Source organism: Piliocolobus tephrosceles, chromosome 2, assembly GCF_002776525.5.
Source record: "Piliocolobus tephrosceles isolate RC106 chromosome 2, ASM277652v3, whole genome shotgun sequence".
NCBI classification, from domain to species: Eukaryota; Metazoa; Chordata; class Mammalia; order Primates; family Cercopithecidae; genus Piliocolobus; species Piliocolobus tephrosceles.
The window spans coordinates 15,263,918-15,287,637 of NC_045435.1; the positions used below are offsets into that span (position 1 = coordinate 15,263,918).

The 23,720-nt window shown below is 37.5% G+C and overlaps 1 protein-coding gene across 4 annotated transcripts in view; it reads right to left on the reverse strand.

Annotated features, from left to right (window-relative positions):
• CSNKA2IP (casein kinase 2 subunit alpha' interacting protein) overlaps window positions 1-4,267 on the reverse strand; it is a 125,258-nt gene extending 120,991 nt beyond the window's left edge. For 3 of the 4 annotated variants that reach the window (XM_031935028.1, XM_031935026.1, XM_031935027.1), the window contains exon 1: window positions 4,039-4,226. The gene's annotated coding sequence lies outside the window, so the exon portion shown is untranslated. Of the gene's footprint in view, window positions 1-4,038 lie in introns of all 4 variants that reach the window. The other variant, XM_031935025.1, reaches the window with a different exon arrangement.
• Between the last annotated feature and the right edge of the window lie 19,453 nt (window positions 4,268-23,720).

Sequence of the window (23,720 nt, forward strand, 5' to 3'; positions counted from 1 at the left end):
GACATGTGCAAATCTCTTGCTTCCTTTTTGACAAAAAAGTTCTGAATATTGCTAAAAGAAAACTTCAGCTGAATTACATTTCAAGGAGTTTCATTGACCAATGAATGATGAGTGAATCAGGCAGACCTCAGAACCACAGCAGATTCAGGAGAGACTCCAGCACAGCCACATGATGGAAGACAATTTATGGACAGCGAAAGGAAAGTGACCTACAGAAAACGGAAGTGAGGCACAGAAACAGCTGGATTGTTTACAGCTCGGCATTTGCCTTATTTGAACACGGTTCAACAGCTGGCTACATTTGATTGGCCAAAACTCAGTGATTGGCACAGGTGTGGGCTATGATAGGTTTACACCTAGACTTGTGATAATTCATGATGTACAGAAAAGCTTTTAGGCCTGACTTAATATGGAAGAAAGCAGCTTTCGGCTAACTTTGATTTAACAGTATATGTAAGCCCCTGAATTCTAAAGCATTTCTTAATAGTCGTGCAGAACTCTGAAGGCATATACCTATATAATATTGTAGCGAAGATATGTTTTGAATATTATTTACTGTACCAGACTGCTTGCTAACACTAAAAAAAGGCATATGCACATACAAATAAAAACTATCAACCAAAAACACTTAAAAAGTATTTATGCTAGTACGTATGTCAGCAATCTGGGAATGATCCATTTCATGACTTAGATTTAATAATACCTATTGACATTTAATTTTCTATAATCCTCTGCTTATCAAGAGACAATACACTAAGTAAAAACACATCAATATGAGTGATCATAGAACTTCATTGAAAACATTGTTTTCAAACATACCAAAATGTATATATTCGAATATATTTTGACTTCCTCAACTAGTTGCTTTTCAGAAAAATGAATTTCCTTCAGATTCTCCAAAAGTTTATTTTAAATAGCATTAATGTTATCAGGTATTAATACTTCAGGAGCATAATTTTGTGTCTGAAAATAGTCCAAGGTCATCTAAAGCCAAATCTGGGTCATAATTCCGGGTACAATCAAAGTGAAACTAAAAGCAGTAAGGCTTTTTTTTTTTTTTCCTGTGGGGATAATAATGAGGTAGCATTTATTGAGTATCCATGAAATACCAAGAAATGTTTACTGTTTGACATAATTATTCTTGTCTTCATCGCTAGTTTCCTGTAAGGAACACAGGAAACAGCTGCTCACAGAAGTCTCATAACTTACCTAAAGTCACATGTCAGGCACGTTTAAGAACAAGAATCCACACACAGAAATATCTAGCTAGTCTAAATCTATGATGCTAAGGTTAATTCTCAACGAGACATTTTCAAATTCATTTCTTATTTATAATTATTTTTACTTTACAATTTATATTATAAAAATGCATATATTAATCATGATTCAGGTCAATATTTATTGTACATTTTATGATTTTGGTGTTTGAAAGAAAACAACCTCTGACCACAATTATTTCTCCAGACATACCTTGATTTTTTTATATAGAATAGCAATAAAATTCTAAAATGAAAATAAAAGCCTTCAAATACTTATTAATTAAACTTTTTTGTAACATTTTCACATTATTTCACATAAAAACTTGAATTTGAATTGAAAAGTAAATATGCACTTGCCTAAGTTTGAAATGTGGAGAAATATGAACCATAATTTGGATGCATATGTTTTAGCATGTTTACAAAAGACTAACAAAATTTGACATAAAATAATATTTGTTCAAGTCTGGAACACAAACATTGATTCTAACGTATTTATTTATGAAGTTGGAATACAGCTTTAAAATATGACTTGGAATGGTTATCTCACATGCAGTTCAGTAAGACAAAGGCTCTTATAAATATCATATACCATTGAACACTATCAATTAAGTATGTAAACCCAAGATAAAGCTGTTCAGGTGGCATACCAGACTAAGTAGAATTATTACAGACAGTTTGTATCAATTAAGAAAGTTCAAGCAGTTATTTAAATACTTGAGGCTATTCATTAGCCCTTAAAGCTCAAAGAAATCACAAAAGTGTAATTATATCCAGCCTAGTGATTGGCACTTAAGTTTATAAGAGGTTAAGAAAGCCCCACAGGTCATGATTGAACAAATAGCTCCCCCTCACAGCACAAGTGATATCTTAGAAGAACACAATGACAGGGGAGAGATCTTGGTACTGAAGAATATGCCGTTTCTGAAAAGTGAGGAATTTGAAATAACTATTGTTTGAGAAACTTGCCAGTGAATTAGCATAAAATATATCATCATGAAGAATTCAGTTCATCTCTAACACCGGGTACATAAACTACATGCAACTTTTAAAAAATTTAAAGTGCTATGAATCCTAAATTCAATCACAGAAGCAATGTTAACAAGTACATTCCCTCTTGGAGGTTTCCTTTCTGTAGATGTGTTTTCACCGATTTAACCATGCTCCTAAATACTATCTCATGGCAGGCAATTAAGACTCTGTAAGACTCAGAATATACATCTGTATACCCATTTCTTTTGAAAAAAGGAAAGAAAATTACTTAGCTATAATCACACTCTCAATGAGTCATAATCACAATGACTCTGAACCTTTTAAACCCATCTCTTTCTTGGTACATATAGAAATTACTTTATCCAGGAAGTTTAAAGTCATTCTGTATCCTTGCAAATAGGCAACTATATACCCAATTCTTAAGGTCCAATGCATATCTAAAAATATTAGCTTTATAATTTTAGATAGGTAGAAAATTGTGAATGGAGACAGTTATAATAATGGCCCAGAAGAATAACAAAGAAAAGAAAACAAAAACTGCTTCAATAGGTCTTAAAAAAGTGTCTCTCCACTTAAGGACACACCATAAGTTCTCACCGCCATGATTGCTGCTCTGGTTAACATTCTTTCACAGAAAAATTATACAGTTCGCCAGTGTTCAAAGATTTACAAAGAGCACTTATCAAATCTATGCTGGAAGTAATTTAACTTTGAATGATTTGGAAGTTTCTTCAGAATTTTTTCCTGTCCCAAGTATCATCATTACATACATACACCAGTTATCACCGAACAATCTTATAGGTAGAGAATGCATCAGAAATGGACTTTTCCTGTCCATACCTTAAAATATATGTGAGTGCTGGGTATAAAGCTTAAAGAAGAGAAATCAACGTATCAAAGAGGTATCTGCACTCCCATGTTTATTGCAATACTACTCACAGTAGCCAAGGGATGGAAACAACCTAAGTGTTCATCAGTGGACAAATGGATCCAGAAAATGCGGCACATATACACAATGGAACATTATTCAGCCATAAAAAGGAATGAAATCATATCGTTTGCAACATGGATAGAACTGGAGGACATTATGTTAAGTGAAATTAGTCAGGCACAGAAAGATATTATCACACATATATGAGAGCTAACAAAAAAAAATTGAATTCACGAAGACAGAGTGGAATGGTGGTTACCAGAGACTGAGAAGGGTAATGGAAACTGGGGGATAAAGTGAGGATGCTTAATGGGTACAAAACTACAGTCAATAGAAGAAATAAGACCTAGTGTTCTATGGCACAATAGAATGACAATAGTTACCACTAATTTAATGTATATTTTAAAATAATTGAAAGAGTGGAATTAGAATGTTTTAAAATAATAATAATGGTTTGAGACGATGGACACCCCAATTACCCTGGTTTGAACATTACACATTGTAAGCCTGTATCTAAACATCCCATATACCGCATACACACATACAACTATTATGTACCCATAATACTAAATTTTTAAAATTAAATTAAAAAAATAAAAAAACATAAGTGGGAATAAATCTGCTTTTAGTTTATTTAATGGCCACCTATCTCTTACTCATAATAGCAGAGACCTGAACAAAAGTTTATTCACTGACATTTTTTAGATGTTGGGTTTACAGGTTAACAAGACTTCTGCGTATACTGAAAAAAATAGCCCACCAATTTGCACACTCATACATATGCACACAAAAGTGTATACATACAAAAGAACTTTAGCACACTCTTGTACAGAAGCAGCCATGTAGCTAGGAACTCACCACCACACTCTAGCTGCTGAAATGTCCTTCTCATCCCTGTAGCTGTAGTGATTCCTGAGTCTTCATTTAATTTTCGCTGGTGAGGAAACAAATGTCTAGAATCTCCATTATCCCATTGCCTCAATCCTTGATGACATGAGAGCCTTAATAGTCTACCTTCACTGCTGGAAAATGAGTGTGTGGAGTGTGAACAAGCGGTTCTGTTTCCACTCCCACCCTGAGGCCCACTTCATAATGGGAGATGTGTTCCAGAATCTTGGGCTGGAAATTAGAATAAGTTTCATCATAGAAATAAAAGTCTGAAGACCTGAAACTTCCCAGATAATCAGTAATACAATTCAGCTACTTTATACAATTTTATGAACTAACCAGAATAAACTACTTCATATAATATAAATATTATTAGAAAAATGCATTCTAAGTCTTTTAAAACTTAAAAAACAGTTTTTGAAATACATCCTGTTCACTGTTTAAAGAATGTTCACAAAATAAAATCACAAAGGAACAAATCAGTTACTACTCTCTAAAATCATAGAATTTTACATAAAAAACAGTTTTTGAAATACATCCTGTTCACTGTTTAAAGAATGTTCACAAAATAAAATCACAAAGGAACAAGTCAGTTACTACTCTCTAAAATCATAGAATTTTACATAATTTTTAATAGACACACTTTTCAAATATTACATTGAAAAATAAACAAATTGTAGGCCGGGCGCGGTGGCTAACGCCTATAATCCCAGCACTTTGGGAGGCCGAGACGGGCAGATCACGAGGTCAGGAGATCGAGACCATCCTAGCTAACACTGTGAAATCCGGTCTCTACTAAAAATACAAAAAATTAGCTGGGCGTGGTTGTGGGAGCCTGTAGTCCCAGCTACTCGGGAGGCTGTGGCAGGAGAATGGCGTGAACCCAGAAGGCAGAGCTTGCAGTGAGCCAAGATAGCGCCACTGCACTCCAGCCTGGGCAACATTGCAAGACTCCGTCTCAAAAAAAAAGAAAAAAAAAATGACCAAATTCTAAAAAGTAAAGGCTAGGAAGGAAAGGGCTTTGCACAATATAGAGGGGAAATGAACATTGAAATTACATATTTTTGTGTACAATTTTTTTATTCTAGTTCAACTGGCTATTTTATCTTTTCTTCTACAGACCTAATAAACTGGATAATTCTCCCTTTTTATCCTGTATTTTCACTTTTGTCTTGCTCTTTACTGGATTATGCTAATTAGCATGCTAACAAAACAAAATCTTCTCTTAATCCTACTCTCTTCATTGACTAGCACTCCATTTCATTTCTCCCTGTGCAAAGTAAAACTCTTTGAGTTGCCTTTACTTAATATTTCCAAAAATTTTCTTCTCATTTTCTCCTAAGCTCACTGCAACCAAGTTTTAAGCCATTCCACCAAAACTGTTCCTGCCACGATTATTATTTACTTCTGCATTCCTCAATCCCATGGTCAGTTTTCTGCCCTTGATCCAATGGCAGCATTTGATGCATTTGATCATTATCTCCTTCTAGATACATTTTCCAGGACACCTCCCATTCTTGGTCTCTCTTGTATGTCTGATCACGTCTAATTGCTCGGTTCTTCTCTATCTCCTCCCTTAGTGATCTTACCTCGTTCCATGACTTAGGTTAGCACTTTAAAGACATTATTCCAACATCTTCGGGTGTCTATGGTTTCCGATTAGAACTCAGTGGCTTTGTGTATCATTGTTTCCCTGTAGGTAATGAGTCACTTTTCTCTTCCTGCTTTCAAGATTTTCTCTTGACATTTGGCTTTCAAAAGTTTGATAATAATGAGATCAGGCAGAGTTTGGGTTATGCTTACCTTGATCTGCATTTGCTTAGGTCTTTGAATCTGTAATATTGAGTCTTTCACCAAATCAGAGAAATGTTCAGCCATTTTTATTTCAACTAATTTTTCTGGCTCATTCTCTTTCCTCTCTTCTGGACTCCAATTACAGTTGTGTTAGACCTTTGGATGTTAGATTCTTAAATTTCTGTTCAAATTTCTGAATCTTTATTTTCTGGCTTTCCCAGATTGGATAATGTCTTGATCTTTCTTAAAGTACACGGACTCTTTCCTATTTATCTCCATGCTACTGTTAAGCCTGTCCAGTGAATTCTTTAATTCAGATGCTGTGTTTCTTAGTTGTAGAATTTCCATTTGGTTCTTTTTTATGTTTTCTGTTTTTCTGTTGAGAATTTCTGTATATTCATCCATTATAAGCATCTTTAGTTTTCCTCATTGAGCACTAATATGGTTTAGCTCCAAATCTTACCTTGAATTGTAATAATCCCCACATGTTGTGGGAAGGACCCAAGGGAGGTAATTGAATCATGAAGGCATGTTTTTCCCTTGCTGTTCTTGTAACAGTAAATAAGTCTCATGAGATCAGATGGTTTTATGAAGGGGAGTTTCCCTGCACATGCTTTCTTGCCTACTGCCAGGCAAGACATGACTTTGCTTTGAGGAAGCAACTTTAGAATTGGGTAACAGGCAGAAGTCGGAACAGTTTGGAGGGCTCAGAAGAAGACAGAAAAATGTGGGAAAGTTTGGAACTTCCTGGAGACTTGTTGAATGACTTTGACAAAAATGCTGATAGTGATATGGACTTGTTGGGAACTGGAACAAAGGTGACTCTTGCTGTGCTTTAGCAAAGAGACTGGTGGCATTTTGCCCCTGCCCGAGAGACATATGGAACTTTGAACTTGAGAGAGATGATTTGGAGTATCTGGCAGAAGAAATTTCTAATCAGCAAACATTCAAGAGGAAGCAGAGCATAGAAGTTTGGAAAAATTGCAGCCTGATGATATGATAGAAAAAAAAGAAACAAAAAAAAAAAAAAAAAAAGCTTTTTCTGGGGAAAAATTCAAGCTGGCTGCAGAAATTTGTGTAAGTAATGAGGAGTCCAATGTTAATCACCAAGACAATGGGGAAAATGTCACCAGGGCATTTCAGAGGTCTTCACAGCAGCCCTTCCCATCACAGGCCTGGAGGCCTAGGAGGGAAAAATAATTTCCTGAGGCCAGGTCCAGGGCCCCCCCTACTTGCTGCCCCTCTGTATGCAGCCTAGGGACTTGGTACCCTGTGTCCCAGCTGCTCAAGTAATGGCTAAAAATGGCCATGGTACAGCTCAGCTCATGGCTTCAGAGAGTGCAAGCCCCAAATCTTGGCAGTTTTCACATGGTGTTGAGCCTGCAGGTGCACAGAAGTCAAGAATTGAGGTTTGGGAACCTCCACCTAGATTTCAGAGGATGTATGGAAATGCCTGGATGTCCAGGTAGAGGTGTGCTGCAGGGACAGAGCCCTCATGGAGAACTTCTGCTAGTGTAGTGCAGAAGGAAAATGTGGTGTTGGAACACCCACATGAAGTCCCCACTGGGGCACAGCCCAGTGGAGGTATGAGAAGAGTGGCACCATCCTCCAGACCCCAGAATGGTAGATCCACCAACAGCTTGCACCATGGGCCTAGAAAAGCCACAGACACTCAATGCCAGTCCAAGAAAGCAGGAAGGAGGGAGGCTGTACCCTGCAAAGCCACAGTGGCAGAGCGGACCCAGCCATGGAAGCCCACCTGTCACATCAGCATGACCTAGATATGAGACATGGAATCAAAGGAGATCATTTTGGAACTTTAAGATTTGACTGTCCTGCTGAATTTCAGACTTGCATGGGACCTGTAGCCCCTTCATTTTTGCTAATTTCTCCCATTTGGAACAGCTGTATTTACTCAATGCCTATACCCCCATTGTATCCAGGAAGTAACTAACTTGCTTTTGATTTTACAGGTTCACAGGCAGAAGAAACTTGCCTTGTCTCAGATGAGACTTTGGACATGGACTTTTGGGTTAATGCTGGAATTAGTTAAAACTTTGAGGAACTATTGGAAGGCATGATTGGTTTTCAAATGTGAGGACAGGAGATTGGGAGGGGCCAAGAGTGGAATGATATGATTTGGTTCTGTGTCCCCCCACAAATCTCACCTTGAGTTGTAATAATCCCCGTGTGTCATGGGAGGGACCCAGTGGGAGGTAATTGAATCATGGGGGCGAGTTTTTCCCGTATTGTTCTAGTAATAGTGAATAAATCTCACAAGATTGAATGGCTTTAATAAGGGGAGTTCTCCCGCACACCATTCTTGCCTGCCACATGTAAGACAAGACTTTGATCCTCATTTGCCTTCTACCATGATTGTGAGGCCTCCTCAGCCATCTGGAACTGTGTGTAAATTAAACCTCTTTCCTTTATAAGTTACCCAGTCCCAGGTATGCCTTTATTAGCAGCATGAGAACAGACTAATACAAGTACAGTTAAAACAGCAACTTTGAACTCCTTGCCCACTAATTCCACCAATGAGTCATCTCAGGATTGGCCTCCGCTGCTTCTTATTTCTCTTGAGAATGGTCACATTTTCCTGATTTTTTTATATGTTAAGATTATATTCAGAACATTGCAAATGTTATGTTGTAGAGACTCTATATTCTATTTTATTCCTCCAAAGAATGGAATTTTTGTTTTATTAGCTAATTTAATTGGACTCAAACTGCAAAATCTTTCTCTCTAGAGGTAGCTCAAATGTCATTCACTTTTGTTGTTCTTAGCTGAAGTCTTTCCCACATATGAATGGTTCAAGTGTCAGCCAGAGACTTGAAAGAGTTCATTCACAGAGATTAGGCCTCCCTCTTCTGGCTCTCTGTTTCCCATTCACTTTCTACTATCTGTGGTTGCCGCAAATTCTGTCTTCTAATTCTTCAGGCCAAAAGCTTTGAGGTTTTCCACTAGAGTTTAGACACTCTTTGCAGAAACTATTGAAAATGACGTTCAGGATAAAATCTACAAACTGAGAATCTCGCCCAATGCTTCTTACACATTTTAATTTTCCTCCATAATTGGCCTGGCTTGTAAACTCCCATAACCTTTGAGTCATTCCTTTGGTATTTTATCTAGAACTTACGGTTATTTGTAAGATGGTCGGTTAAATTACTCAAAGATATTAATGGAAAAGCAGCCCTCAGTTCAGCTCCATGACTTTAAAATCTCTATGCTGAAAACTTCTTAATTTCAAATTGAATGTTCCAAAGTTAATGTGCTCAAGATGAATCTCCTGATCTGCTCTCCAACCCCAACCTGCCCTAGAGCCAGCCTTCCTCATCTCAGGAGACCTCAGCTACATTCTTTCAGTAACTCCAGACAGAAAACTTTGAAGTTCTCTTGACTCCTCCTTTCTCTCATATCCTTCATCCGGTCCAGTAGGAAGATGTGTTGTCTCCACTTTTAAAATAAACCCAAAATCTGACTACTGTGCTCACTTACACTTGTGGCTATTATCATCTCTTGCAAGGATTATCGCAATAACCTCCTAACTGATCTCTTTGTAACCAGTTTGTTCCCTTGGTCTATTATATTCATGGAAGCAGGCAGAATGATCCTTTACAAAGGCAAATCAGATCATTCTCCTTTTATTAACACTCAAATGGAGTTATCTTCTACCCAAAATAAAAGCCAAATTCTGTCAAACTCTTTTTTTGTTGTTCTTAAAGACAGAACCTCACTCTGTCACCCATGCTGGATTACAGTGGTACAATCCTAACTGAGTATAACCTCAGACTCTTGCACTCAAGCTGTCCTCCCACCTCAGCCCTCTGAGTAGCTAGGACTACTATTGTACATCACCACATCTAGCAAAATTCTTTTAAATTTTGTTAGAAATGAGGGTCTTGTTATGTCGTGCAGGCTGATTTCCAACTCCTGACCTCAAGTGATCCTCTTCCCTTGGCCTTCCAAAGCACTAAAAGTGCAGACTTAAGCCACACCCAGCCAAACCTGAAATCTTTATCAGGACTTTATTATCTTGGACACCACAAAATGCCATCAGGACTCACACTCTTGTCAACATAGGAAATACCTACAAGAGTGAAGTCTGAGAAATTCCAAAAACTGGTTTCCTCTGCTTTTGGATATCCCAGCTTCTCTTGGGATATTTTTTTATCAATACCCCCTTTATCTGCTTTGAAATAACCCTGGGTACAGAATAGAGGCAAACCCTAAGCAGGTTTAACCATTTTGCTTTCTCTCTTCTTCTATTCCCCTCCACAGTTCAGAGGCGCTCTTGGCAGAGTGGAGGGTTCAGAACTGGATAACAAATATTCTTTGTAAATATTTCTGTCTTGCATAAGAATTGAAGATTTTGAGTTTAAAAGCCAAGGATTTGACACTTTTTTCCTTGGTCTTTTTTTCCCCCCAATTTTTTGTGTACATCTGTGAACCTTGAAAATCTGAGACAAGTCTCAGTTAATTTAGAAAGTTTATTTTGCCAAAGTCGAGGACGCACACCTGTGACACAGACTCAGAAGGTCATGACAACATGTGCCCAAGGTGGTCAGGGCACAGTTTAATTTTATACATTCTAGGGAGACATGAGACATCAATCAACATATGCAAGATGAACATTGATTTGGACTAGAAAGGCGGGACAACTAGAAGGAAAGGTTGGGAAGACTCCAAGTAGGAAGGGGGCTTCCAGGTCCTAAGCAGAGAAGGGACAAATGGTTACATTCTTTTGAGTTTCTGATGAGCCTCTCCAAAGGAGGCAGCCAGGTATGCATTCATCTCCGGGAACAGAGGGGTGACTTTGAATAGAATGAGAGGCAGGTTTGCCCTAAGCAGTTCCCAGCTTGACTTTCCCTTTAGCTTAGTGATTTGGCGGCCCAAGATATTTTCCTTTCACACATCCCATGACTAATTTCTAGATGCCTGCATTGGAAAGAAGGGTTTCAAGGCCCAGGAAAAGAAGATGAAAGAAGTTTAAATGTAGGGGAATAAAAGCAGGCAAGAAAAGGGGGAAGTGACAGTGAGATTTCAGTTGACACTTCAAAATATTCACAATTTTTACATCTAATCTTTATCACTTGAACAACTTCTTATGCCTCACTTAGTTTTCTGTTAAAAAAAATGTAACAAGAATAAATGAAGATGAAAAAACTCAGTTAATCTTTTCTCACAAGGTGGATTTCCACAATAATACTAAACTTATCCAGTGCTTTTAAGACACTAAAGAACAAGCCATATGCTGGCTCTTATGGTCTGATGAATTAAGGAAAATAAATTCAGATAGGATAAGAGTGTAAATGCCTGCTGAACCTAAGTATCATTAGAGATTCAGGCACACATAAGTGAAGAAAGAAAAAGTATTATCCTCCTTTGACATAAAGTACTGGGAAACCCAATATTAGCGTTCTATAAAGCCAAAATCTAAATGAAGAAATTCTTAACCTTAATGAAGGTCATATGTAAATATACAGAGAATGCCACACTAGTTTTACAAGGAAACTTGGGAAATTAACTTCAACACATGATGAACTTTGAGGTTTTTAGAGGAAAGTAACTGCCTATATCCCAAATAATATATAAAATGTAGTTTCTTTTGCAATTAATGAAGCAATTGAAAGTGGTTACCTTTTTATTGCAAAAGAATAATTTTTAAAAAATTAGATCCTCAGGATGTTTGTACAGACTTTTCCTTTGGCCAGGCACAATACCCCTAGCCCGAGTCTCTGCCGCAGTTGAAACGGTGCTTACTCAGAGAGGCCTTCCCAGATACACTGACCAAAAAGGTCAATTCCACCTCAGCCTATTATCCACTGACTCTATAGTCTGTTCATATAATTTTGTAACTGTATGTTTGCTTATGTATTTACTCCTGTATCATTGGTATTCCATGTCAAACTATAAACTCTAAAATACAAGCTGTGTCTCTACTGAATTCTTCAAAGTGTATCTATCACTTAGCATCATGCTTAGTAGATAGCAAGTAACATGGTTTGGATCTGTGTCCCTGCCCAAATTCTCATATCAAATTGTCCTCCCCATTGTTGGAGGTAGAGCCTAGTGGGAGGTGATTGGATCGTGAAGGCGTTTCTCATGAATGGTGTAGCACCATTCACTTGGTGCTATCCTCATGATATTGAGTGAGTTCTCACAAGAACTGGCAGTTTAAAATGTGTCACCTCCACCCTCACTCTTGTTTCTTATCCCTCCATGTAAGAGATGTCACTCCCCATTTGCCTTCCACCATGATTCTGAGGTATCCCCAGAAGCAGAAGCCATTATATTTCCTTTACAGCCTGCAGAACCATGAACCCAACCACTTTTCTTTATGAATTACTCAGTCTGGGGTATTTCTTTATAGCAATGTGAGAATAGACTAATATAGCAAGTAATTGATTAAACATTTATTAAATGAATGAAAGAAAAAATAGATTAAAAATGTGAGTTAATTGCTCTGAGAATTTTTTTTTTTTTTTTTTTTTTTTTGAGGCAGAGTCTCACTCTGTCGACCGGGATGGAGTACTGTGGCCGGATCTCAGCTCACTGCAAGCTCCGCCTCCCGGGTTCACGCCATTCTCCTGCCTCAGCCTCCCCGAGTAGCTGGGACTACAGGCGCCCGCCACCTCGCCCGGCTAGTTTTTGTATTTTTTAGTAGAGACGGGGTTTCACCGTGTTAGCCAGGATGGTCTCGATCTCCTGACCTCGTGATCCGCCCGTCTCCGCCTCCCAAAGTGCTGGGATTACAGGCTTGAGCCACCGCGCCCGGCCTGAGAATTTTTTAACTGATTGATAGTTTTCCAAATGACAAGCATTCTAGTACTTATTAAACATAACAACATTTTCCATTTTTATCTTTTTTCAAAAATTCATTAGCTGTGAAACTGTTGTGTAATAGTGTGCTGGTTAACAACCTGCTCTCTAAATACAAAGAAATGTATGTATATATGTAACTAAGTTTATTATAAATTTACTGGCATGAATTATATGTGTTATACAATTTATAAGTAGTAATAAAATATATTATATTCTTTATTGAAAATTTCATGTGGCCAGTTAGTTCTCACAGAATATTTTTGTGGATTCTTTCTAAACTCTTGTATCCATAGTCGATCTATATTTGAAAGTGACAAATGAGTTTATTTCTAAGGTAGATATCAGTTGACATTTTTACTTATGTTACTGAATACAATAAAGGTAACAAAACAGAGATATGTCAGAAGTCAGAACTTTATACATATCTGTCAGTGGTGTGAGCAACATTTGCTGAATCAGGTAATAGTTTTCAAATACTAAAGAAAAAATTTCTCAAATGTTATGGTCTTCATAATGTAACACCTATACACAGAGCACATTTGAAAATTTAATCTGCATTATTAATATGTTTTCCACCACTTTCTTTTGTGAGGTCAAGAGTAGAGAAATTTTTCTACAGTCAGATAGCAAATAGTGAGGCTTTATGGGATAGGTAGTCTCTGTTACAACTACTTCTTTCTGCCTTTGTAATCTAAAAGTATCTACATACAATGTAAACAAATGGGTGTGTCTGTCTTCCAACAAAACTTTATGTACAAAAACAAGAAATGAGCTGGATTTTGCCCAAGGGCTACAGTTTGTCACCTCTTTACTTAGATAATTAACACAACCACAAATCGGGGCTGATTTTTAGCACATGCCATTTTCATGGTGCAAATATTCTCACCATTACTAATTTTAAGTTAGCAATGTAACATCATGGTATGTGAAATTAGAAAGAGACGGGAAATAAAACACCATTATCTAGTATTTCCACATCATAAATAACATGTAGAAATAACCTAAGGAGTATGGATAATCGGAAAAGGTAGTAAAATAATTAGAAATTGATTATCTTTTGAGTATTTATTAACTTAGTTATTAACATATTTTATTTACTTGGAAACTTATATGATTTAATTTATTTAATTGCTGTGCTTAAAAACTGATGCATAAAATTCCTGAAAACTTAAGAATCTGCTTTCCTGACCTTATAAGAAGTATGGGTTCTTGCACATCATAGCCATAGTTGTATCTATTTCTTGAAACTCTCTCTACTCTCTGCATCTCCTACTTTAATCTGGTTTCTTCTTCCTTCTTTGAATTTCCTTTATTTATTCTCAGGCAGCTTATTTTCCTACTCTCATTTTCAATTTGTAGAGTTCAGTGTGACTCTGTTCTTCCATCTTAACATAATCCGCCAGCAAGCTACCTTGGCATAAATTCAATTACTGCTACATTGTTATGTTCAAAAATATATATTTAGCCCTGCATTATCATTCACACTTCTAAATGGCCTGCTGATTTTTGAAAAATATTTTCATTGCATGTTTTGATTCTTTACTGTCATTTCAAATTTAATGAGATTAAAATAAGTCATCAAATTTTCCAAGCTCCTCTCCCTCATGCCTTAATTGTTCAAGATTATGCCACCATTTTGTCTGTCAGATCAGGTTAAAATTTTGAATTCAACGTCTCCTTTGCCTATACTTAGTCTCATCAATATTTTCTGCTAAATATCTTCTATTTACATCTCTCTATATTCACATTTCTACCATACAGCTCACCAGCTCACACTGAATTACAGCAACAGCCTCTCAGCTGATTCCCCGGTCTTTAACTATATCGTTCAGTGGTTTCTTATAATGGAGTGAGATTCATTTATTCTAAATCCCGAGTTTATCATACTTAAACCCTTGATTAAGACCTAAAATTGCCCAGTATGATGGCTCATGCTTGGAGTCTCAACACTTTGGGAGACTGAGGCAGAGGATCGCTTGAGGCCAAGAGTTTGAGAACATCCTGGGCAACATAGTGAAACCCTATAACACAAAAACAAAAACACAGTTAGTCCCAACTACTCAGGAGGGTGAACGGGGAATCACTTGAGCACAGGAGCAAAGACTGCTGTGAGCTATGATCATGCCACTGCCCTCCAGTCTGGGTGATAAAACAAGACCCTGTCGCAAAAAAAAAAAAAAAAAAAAAAAAAAAAAAAACGTAAAATAGACTTTATTGCTTACCTCATTAAACCTAAATTTCACGCCTTGTTTCAAGGGTTTAAGAAATTTAAGCGAGTTTATCTTTACTAATCATTGTCATTATTCAATATCTCAAGCAGATAAAATTTTTAGGTATTGTAACTTGTATTTGATTTTTATATGAGTAGCCAATAAATAACTTCTTATTTTTTAACTGCTAATATATTTTAAAACTATTGGACTTGCATTAGGAAACTCAAAGCTATTTCTATTTGAGTAATAAAAATACAATAATTTTAAAAGCTGTAGATATTCTAAAGATGCTTTACATGGAAAAAGATATCATTCATTCATCAGATTGGTTAAATAAGCCAAGTTCTTTTTTTTTTTTTTTTTTTTTTTTGAGACGGAGTCTCGCTCTGTCGCCCAGGCTGGAGTGCAGTGCTGGACCTCAGCTCACTGCAAGCTCCGCCTCCCGGGTTTACGCCATTCTCCTGCCTCAGCCTCCCGAGTGGCTGGGACTACAGGTGCCTGCCACCTCGCCCGGCTAGTTTTTGGTATTTTTTTTAGTAGAGACGGGGTTTTACCGTGTTAGCCAGGATGGTCTCGATCTCCTGACCTCATGATCCACCCGTCTCGGCCTGCCAAAGTGCTGGGATTACAGGCTTGAGCCACCGCGCCGGGCCAAATAAGCCAAGTTCTAAGAATTCTGCTAAGAGCTAGAAATACTAGGATGAATGAGATGTACTTTCTGGCCCCAGAAAGCTCCAATCTACTCAAATAATATAATAATCAACATACTTTTAAAATAGTGTTGCTTCAGAAAATTTGCACATTTGGGGAAAAGGGTATTAAAAACTAAAAACCCATGTGTCATTTAAAGGGCTATTAATCCTTTCTTTTTTTTTTTTTTTTTTATGATACGGAGTCTCACTCAGTCGCCCAGGCTGGAGTGAGTGGCGCGATCTCGGCTCACTGCAAGCTCCGCCTCCCGGGTTCCCGCCATTCTCCTGCCTCAATCTCCCGAGTAGCTGCGACTACAGGCGCCGCTGCCATGCCCAGCTAATTTTTTGTATTTTTACTAGAGACGGGGTTCCACCATGTTAGCCAGCATGGTTTCGATCTTAAAGGGCTATTTAAAGGAAGAGTCCTTCACTGAAGAATATTTTCTTCGTTAGACTAATTAAATAAATCATTTAGCAATATATTTTTATAATTAACTTTTTAAATACATATTTAATTCTAGGCAATAAGTAATAAATGTTGTGAAGATATTTGAAAACAGTTTATCTCGTGGGATAAAATATAACAGGTTTTCATGACTCAGACATTTGATTTAATATACATTTTTAAAAGAGAAAAAGATTTACATTTACTGTTCAAAGCAATTTTTGATTATAATATATTTTACCCAGCAAATCAATAATACTATTCCCACAACATAGATTTTTACATGTGGCAAAAAATTATCTTTAGTTTTACTGATCCAGTAAAAAGTCTTTAGTTAAAAGAAAATTGAAGTTTTACTATGAACAACTGTCAAAATTTTTAAACTATTTATTATAAAGCTGTTGGACAGACATTATGAACAGGTTCTTACTCAGTTACAGGACGGTATAACACAGGTAATATTTCTACGTCATAAACATAATAGTAAAGCACAATGATTAAAATCCAGAGTAATTAATTCCTTATCTATATTTTTAAATAATATTAAAACACGTTTAGGGAAAGTGAATACTTTTAAGGATATAATATCGATATTGTTTATCCACCTGGATTTTGTGAAACTCTTAATCTTCATTGTTATATGAAGCCTTAAAAATTAGCTTTCTTTATTTCAGGGGGATTAACTAGAAATCTGTCTTCACTGTTTCATTCACTCTAGTGGTAGATATTAAATCTCCTTCTTGGAATTAAATGTCTAATGAATGTGTAAAGACAGAAAAAAATATTTTTGGTGGACATTTTCTTGAATAACTTTGTGTTTCTAATGTGATAATCTGTATGTTATCTTTAAACCACTTGAAAGTATCTTTGGGCTGAAAAAAGGAAGCTGGACAAAGATCTGTTTCAGTTCTGGAATGCTATGAAATCACACTTCAAGTCTTTTTCTTAAATAGTCTTAAGAGCTCTTAACATACTTTTTTCCCTAAAGTCAATGGAGATGTGATATCTTTTATCCATTGAGAATGTTTTTAAATTATCTACTAGTTATCCAATACCAAACTTCATGCTTATTGTCAGTAACCAATTCATTGTCAATTTTAGACATATATGATGTGAGAAAACATGAAATAAAACTCTTCTTCCAGGCCTCATAACCTGCCTTTGAAGGCAAATGCTGAAGGGTGCTCTAAATTTGTTTTGTAAAAAGTAATATTATTGGAATATTCACACAGTTACTACTTCAAAGACAAAAAAATTAGCATGGTCTATAAATTATGTATATTTGTTAAAATAAATATTGCTGCTGTAGAAAGAAGGTAGAATCACTAGTGGAAACAAGGGGGAGAAAGAACAGAGGAGAAACAGAGAAATCTGCATTCAAAAACCAACTCTGTGATTACTAGCTGCCTTACCTCAGAAAGTTCCATACCTTTTAAGCATCATTCTTCTCATATATTCGTTGTGAGAATGATGAAGAAACATATGAAAACATTTATTATAACTGGGTTCTTTTACCTTAACCCTGAAATAAACAATAACTTAATACTGATCCCTTTTTTATTGCAGCTTACCATATAGAGACATTCGCAGGGGATTTTTTGGGTTTGTTTGTTTGTTTTTTTTTTTTTCTTTCAGTTTTTAAATTCTTTATAAGGAAGCTGCATGGACTCATCTGCTTAGCAGCCAGTACCTAGAAAGTTGGTCGTGCATCTTGAGTATGGGTTACTTTCTGTGCTAGTGAATCATAAATCAATATTAAAGTGAGTCCAAAGTAAAAACTGTCAGTAGAAATGTACTGGTTAAAGATTTATAAAGTTTTTGGGAGAGCGACCTCCATACGGTTTTGATTCTCCACTTCTTTGTGTCTATGTCTCTCCGTGGCGCTTGCCCTCCTCTTCCTTCAAAACTCACCGAAGTGAAAATAAATCTCCCTTCTGAAACTGTAAGATCGCACTGACCAAAACTCAGCTAGTGACTTTGAAGCAAATTGGTACCAAGTCATTTAAGGAGTTATGGGCATCTGGTCACAGATTTCTGTTGAGCTATCCCTCGTTTCTGCTGCCTGGCCCAGCCAGATCTGACAGTTCTGCTGCTTCTAAGCCATGTTTAGGGGCCATAGGAAACTTTGTTGATGCTGCTTTTGCTTTTTTTTTTTTTTTTTTTTTTTTTGAGACGGAGTCTCGCTCTGTCGCCCAGGCTGGAGTGCAGTGGCGCGATCTCGGCTCACTGCAAGCTCCACCCCCCGGGTTCCCGCCATTCTCCTGCCTCAGCCCCCGGAGTAGCTGTGACTGCAGGCGCCCGCCGCCACGCCGGGTTAATTTTTGTATTTTTAGTAGAGACGCAGTTTCACCGTGTTAGCCTGGATGGTCTCGATCTCCTGACCTCGTGATCCGCCCATCTCGGCCTCCCAAAGTGCTGGGATTACAGGCTTGAGCCACCGAGCCCTGCCGACGCTGTTCTTGATCCTCCTGCCAAGGCAGCCTGCAAGTCATTCTACCCTTTTGATTTTGCAAACTCTCCAGCAATGCTAATTGACACAGAGAGTAGATTGTTGCAAATCTCAGTATCTTGAAATTTCTTCCTCAGCTCCTTCCCCAAACTTCTAAAGCATGGGGAAATGTTTCCAGTGTGGAAGGGAAACACCCCTCTCCAGTACAATGTGTTCAACACGTTTTGTGTATATAGGCTTGAATCACCTTTTTTTTTTTTTTTTTTTTTTTTAATCTTCCATCATTTCTTCAAATTCTTCTAGACTTCAGCTTTAAGAAAACAAAATCCAGACAGACTTGGAGTCTCTCCTTTGCATTCTGTCTATACCTGATTTGGTGTCCATAGTGGAAAAATGCCTCCTAAACAGACAAAAGAAAAAGGAAAACACAACATAGAAAAACATATTCAGATTAACATTGTAAAATTGTATTAATCCACAAAGGTATCATTGCACCTTTTTTAAATTTCACCGAAATCATTGGAAGTATATGAAGCTTCTTAAGAACTCCTTACTGTTCTTATCCCAATATATTGTTTCTGCTTTTTAAGTAATTATTCTAGAACCAGCTGTGATACCCTTTATTAAAGTCTGCAATAAAAATGGCCCCTGGCTTAGCTATTTTTGCTTTCCCAAATTCCACTTTACAGAAAACTGGGTAGAGAAGCAAATAACATGGTGAGAAAAGCCTGCCTTCTGCCTCAACTAGTCTTACCTCAAATGGAACTTCAAAGGATGCTCAATCCATTCTTTACTTGAAGTTCAAATTGTATATAATTCCTATCCTTACAAGTCCATGGATTTCACCTATTTCCACACCTAAGTATATTGCTGTATATTGTGACTGTTCCTCCTGTATCTTCAACCCCTCTTTACCCTGATTTCCTATTTAGCATGTGAACTTGAAGTACAAGTCTTCCCTTCACCCTTAAGCCCTGTATTAGTCCATTTTGACACTGCTATAATGATACCACGTGATACCGTGAAATTTATAAACAAAAGAAGTTTATTTGACTCAAAGTTCCACATGACTGGAGAGGACTCAGAAAACTTACAATCATAGTAGAGGCGAAGCAGAAGCAGGCACCTTCTTCACAAGACAGGAAGAGAGAGAGTGAAGGGGAAACTGCCAAACACTTCTAAAGCCATCAGCTCTCGTGAGAACTCACATGCTATCCTGAGAAGAGCATGGGTGAAACGGTTCCCATGTTCCAATCACCTCCCACCAGGTTCCCTCTCAACATGTGGGGATTACAATTCAAGATGAGATTTGGGCAGAGATACAGAACCAAACCATATCACACTCCATTCACCTTCAACCTTCACAGCAGAACTTAATGAAAAAGTCTGTAGTCTGTCCCCAAAATCCACCTCTTTTTCTTCAAGTCATCACAGTGACTAATACTTTAAAGAAGCAGCTCCTACCACAGCAGCTTCCTCATTGCTATATCCAGTGTAAACTCCTCAGTTCTTATCTCATTTCTAATTTACTGTTTCCTGGTCTGTGTCCTCTATTCAACTATCAGCTCTACAAGGGCACCTACGTATGGTGACATGTACATGGTACTCACTCCAAAACCCATTGTCTAATGAATGCATAATAGAAAGGAACAGAAAGCAGTAGTCCTACATAACTCATAATTTCCAGCAAGAAAAATACATTACCTTATAGAAAAAATAATAATTTAGACCTCAGCCTTAAAGTAATTCTGATATGCCTAGTATTTTAGTTTGTTCTTATTTCTGGTTTTGTTTTATTTTGTTGCTTTGCTATTGCTACGGCTCCTTGTTGATACTGCAAAATATTTCCTCACTGGACATTAGGGAGGACTTTTCAAATATTCTCCTCAAACTTCCATACCCAATATTCTCAGGCTCTAATTCCAAAGTAGGAACAACAGAACACCCTATCAAATCATTCAAAATATGTAGGTGTAACTAATGTTTGTCAGGTTCATCATGAAACAATCCTTACATTATAAAATTTCAAGCTATTTTTACCTTGGGGATTATATTACTTTTGCTTTAAAGTACAGAATTCTCATGGTATGGCAATTCTTGTCTCATGTTCCATTTCATAATACAAGTATTTTTTATAATAATTCAATGGATAGTACACATTTAATGGAACCAAACTGGTGCATATACATAGATACACATATATGCATATACTCAAGAAAGGAATCCAAGCAGGCAAAACTTTGTTTTTCATTGTGAAAAATTATTTGAAATAATGAATGAAATATTATTTTTATACTACTTTTCTGGTTATCCTTTTCATAAATAAAACTTTGAGCATATCACCATTAATTTGATAACATTTCAAAAGCAATTAAAAGTAAAAGTAATAGCATATATAATATTTAGGAGGAAGGAAGAAGATACTACAAAAAAAGAGAGGGAATTTCAAATTCTGAAGAAAGAAGGATGGATTTTTTTTACTTTCTTCTGATTTGGGAAATATAAGAACCACAGTGATCAATTTTGTCTCTCAGATAAAAAGATCACCAAAAATAATTTTAAAATAATATTACTGTGACAGTAAATACATTTTTACAAATAAACTGATTGTTTTGTTTAAACTCTTTAATTCTAATTCCACCATGATCTTCTATTGTCTCTCCAGGTTAGGGCTGGGGTGGACAGGGAGTGAGGTGGGAGAAAATCCTCTCCATCTGGGTAATCACTGTTGACCTCACAAAATGTTGGGGGAGAGAGAGAAAGTGAAGGAAGCAGGTTCACATAATTCGTGAAATTAATATCATTTATGACTTTCCTTAAACAATTCCCTTTTACGATTTTCAACACCAAAAAATACATAAATTTGATCATCTCATTTCTATCACTAGTGCCCCGTTGTCTATAGGGAATCACAGCCCGAATTACAGAACCCGGGAGGGTCTGGCTGTACCTCCCTCTCCTATCCATATGCAGGGCTGTAGCAGTTTTAAAACATCTGCCTGGCTGCTTCAGACCCTCCCACGTTTTCCTGCATCTCCACAGAGTAGAACTATTCGAGACATCTACCTTTCCTAGGAAGGCTTCTAGCCCTCACAAGCACTCCCTCTCCTCTGCACCCTTGCCAGAACTCTGTTATCCTAGAGATCATGTTGCAAGACAAATGTTTATTTCCTGCCACTTAATTTCAGACTGCTGAAGGGAACAAAAAGAGTTTAAAATTAATCTTCTGTGTATCCTTGTGATCAACTGCAGTGTCCTGTATAACCCAATAATATTAAAAGAATGAAGATAGCAAGTTTATGAACCACCTCACTTCACAATTAAGCTGATATGATCCAAACCAAATATTTATTAATAATTGAAATGTCAGTAGTCAAAGATATAAATAATGTTCAAATGTGAAGTGTAAATGATAAAAGGAAGCAGGTCATTGATAGAGAGGGCACAGCGCTTCTCCTGCCTTTGGTCCCATAGCCACTGTGATCTCCCACTTAGATTTTTTTCTTCTTTGTTACCCTTCAGAACAGTGTAATGCTGTGTTTTGAGGTGACCCTGAGCCTTCACTGAGCCACTGGTGAGCACGGTGTTAGAAGCCTCTTCCTAGACTCTGTCACCACCTCACTCTGCATTCACCACCACTGAGTAAGGAACCAAAAACCCTGAGAAATAAGTCATAATATAACCTTTCAATTGTATTAAGTCCTCTTCACACTTTATTCAGATGTTGAAGAAATCAAAAAACCTAGAGTCTGAAAAAGTGACACTAGGACTTAGAGACTTTCATCCCTAGACTTAGAGAGTGATATGGTATCCCCGAGCCTCCTGTGTGATCCAACAAGGCAGATTCATATTCTAGTTCCCCATGCAGGAGGACTCAGCAGGGAGGTTTCATCTGACAGCCTGATACACTTTTGGTTACCTTTGTCCTCTAAATCTTACCTGTAGGTGTAAAAACAAAGGTCTTATACATGTACTCAGACGAATGTATCCATGTGTTCTCTGCCTGAATGTATTTTCTCAGTCCAGCCCTAAATCCTCACCTCTCATTCTGTCTCCCGACTAGCTGGATGATAGAATAGATTCAGCTTTGTGTGAAGTGCCATGAACAGCCTAACCCTAAACACCCAACTCACAAAAGCTCCTCCAATTATGTGGACCAGGGCAATTTCTAAATAACCTCTGGGCTTACACATGGCCACCACATCGGTGACCAATCAAGGCTATGCCACATTTCCCAGACAACACTCTGCAGTTCTCTATTACCTTGTCTCGCCTGACTATCTATAACGTCCACGCTGGCTTGGAAGCTCTGTTACCTCTGCTTCTATGTCTCTTTCTGCTGAACGTGATTTTATTATTTTGTGCATTTAAGCAACTCTGACCCTTCTTGATTCTCTGTGGGGTGGAGAAGCATCACCAATGCCTCCCTTCACCACCAAGAGCATCGACCTCGCACCTTGACTACTCTTGTGATTCTGATTCACCAAACTTTGACAATTACTCAGCTACCCTCAATTGTCTGAGCTTAGGGAAAGTGTGGGAGTATAGTGAGGGTGTTCCTTTACATTAGTTCTTTCTTTTCCTGTATATACATATTTTATTTTTTTTACTGTGATAAACATACACATATACATATATCTGTTTGAGGCCCTGATTTATTTATTTATTTTTTGGGGGGAGGGGGAACTGTGGCTTTCTCTTTCTTTATTGGGCACTTTGTAGATGTCATGCAGGTCTAAAAGTTACACTGTTAAATAATTATTTAAAAACTGACCAGGATGAAGGTCCTGGTCCAGAGCTCCAAACTAGAAGCAAAAAAGGAATGGGGGCAGTGGATTGGGGGGTATTCCTCCAACATCATCAAAACCCAGAAAATGAGGATCCTAAGCCCCTCTACAAGCCAAATCCGGGGCTTGGGCCCTTGGGCTAATCTGCAGGTACCTCTGACTGCATCACGTTCAGAGTAAGGCAACCAGCAAGAGCCTGGAGCGAATGGCTAGCCAATTCCAGACATGGACAGATGTAACTGAAAGGAGGACAAAAAATGGACAAGTACTGTCCAGCTATAGATAAGAGAGTGCAGTTAAGGGAGGTTGAGGGGCAGGGGAGAGGCTGGGGAAGCGAAATTGCATCAATGCAGGAGTGTAGCCCCAGGGTCCTGTCCTGAGCGGCTGGTCAGGGTAGTAGATGTTAGTTCCCAGATGGAGATCCTGACCCAAGCCCAGGTAGAGGCC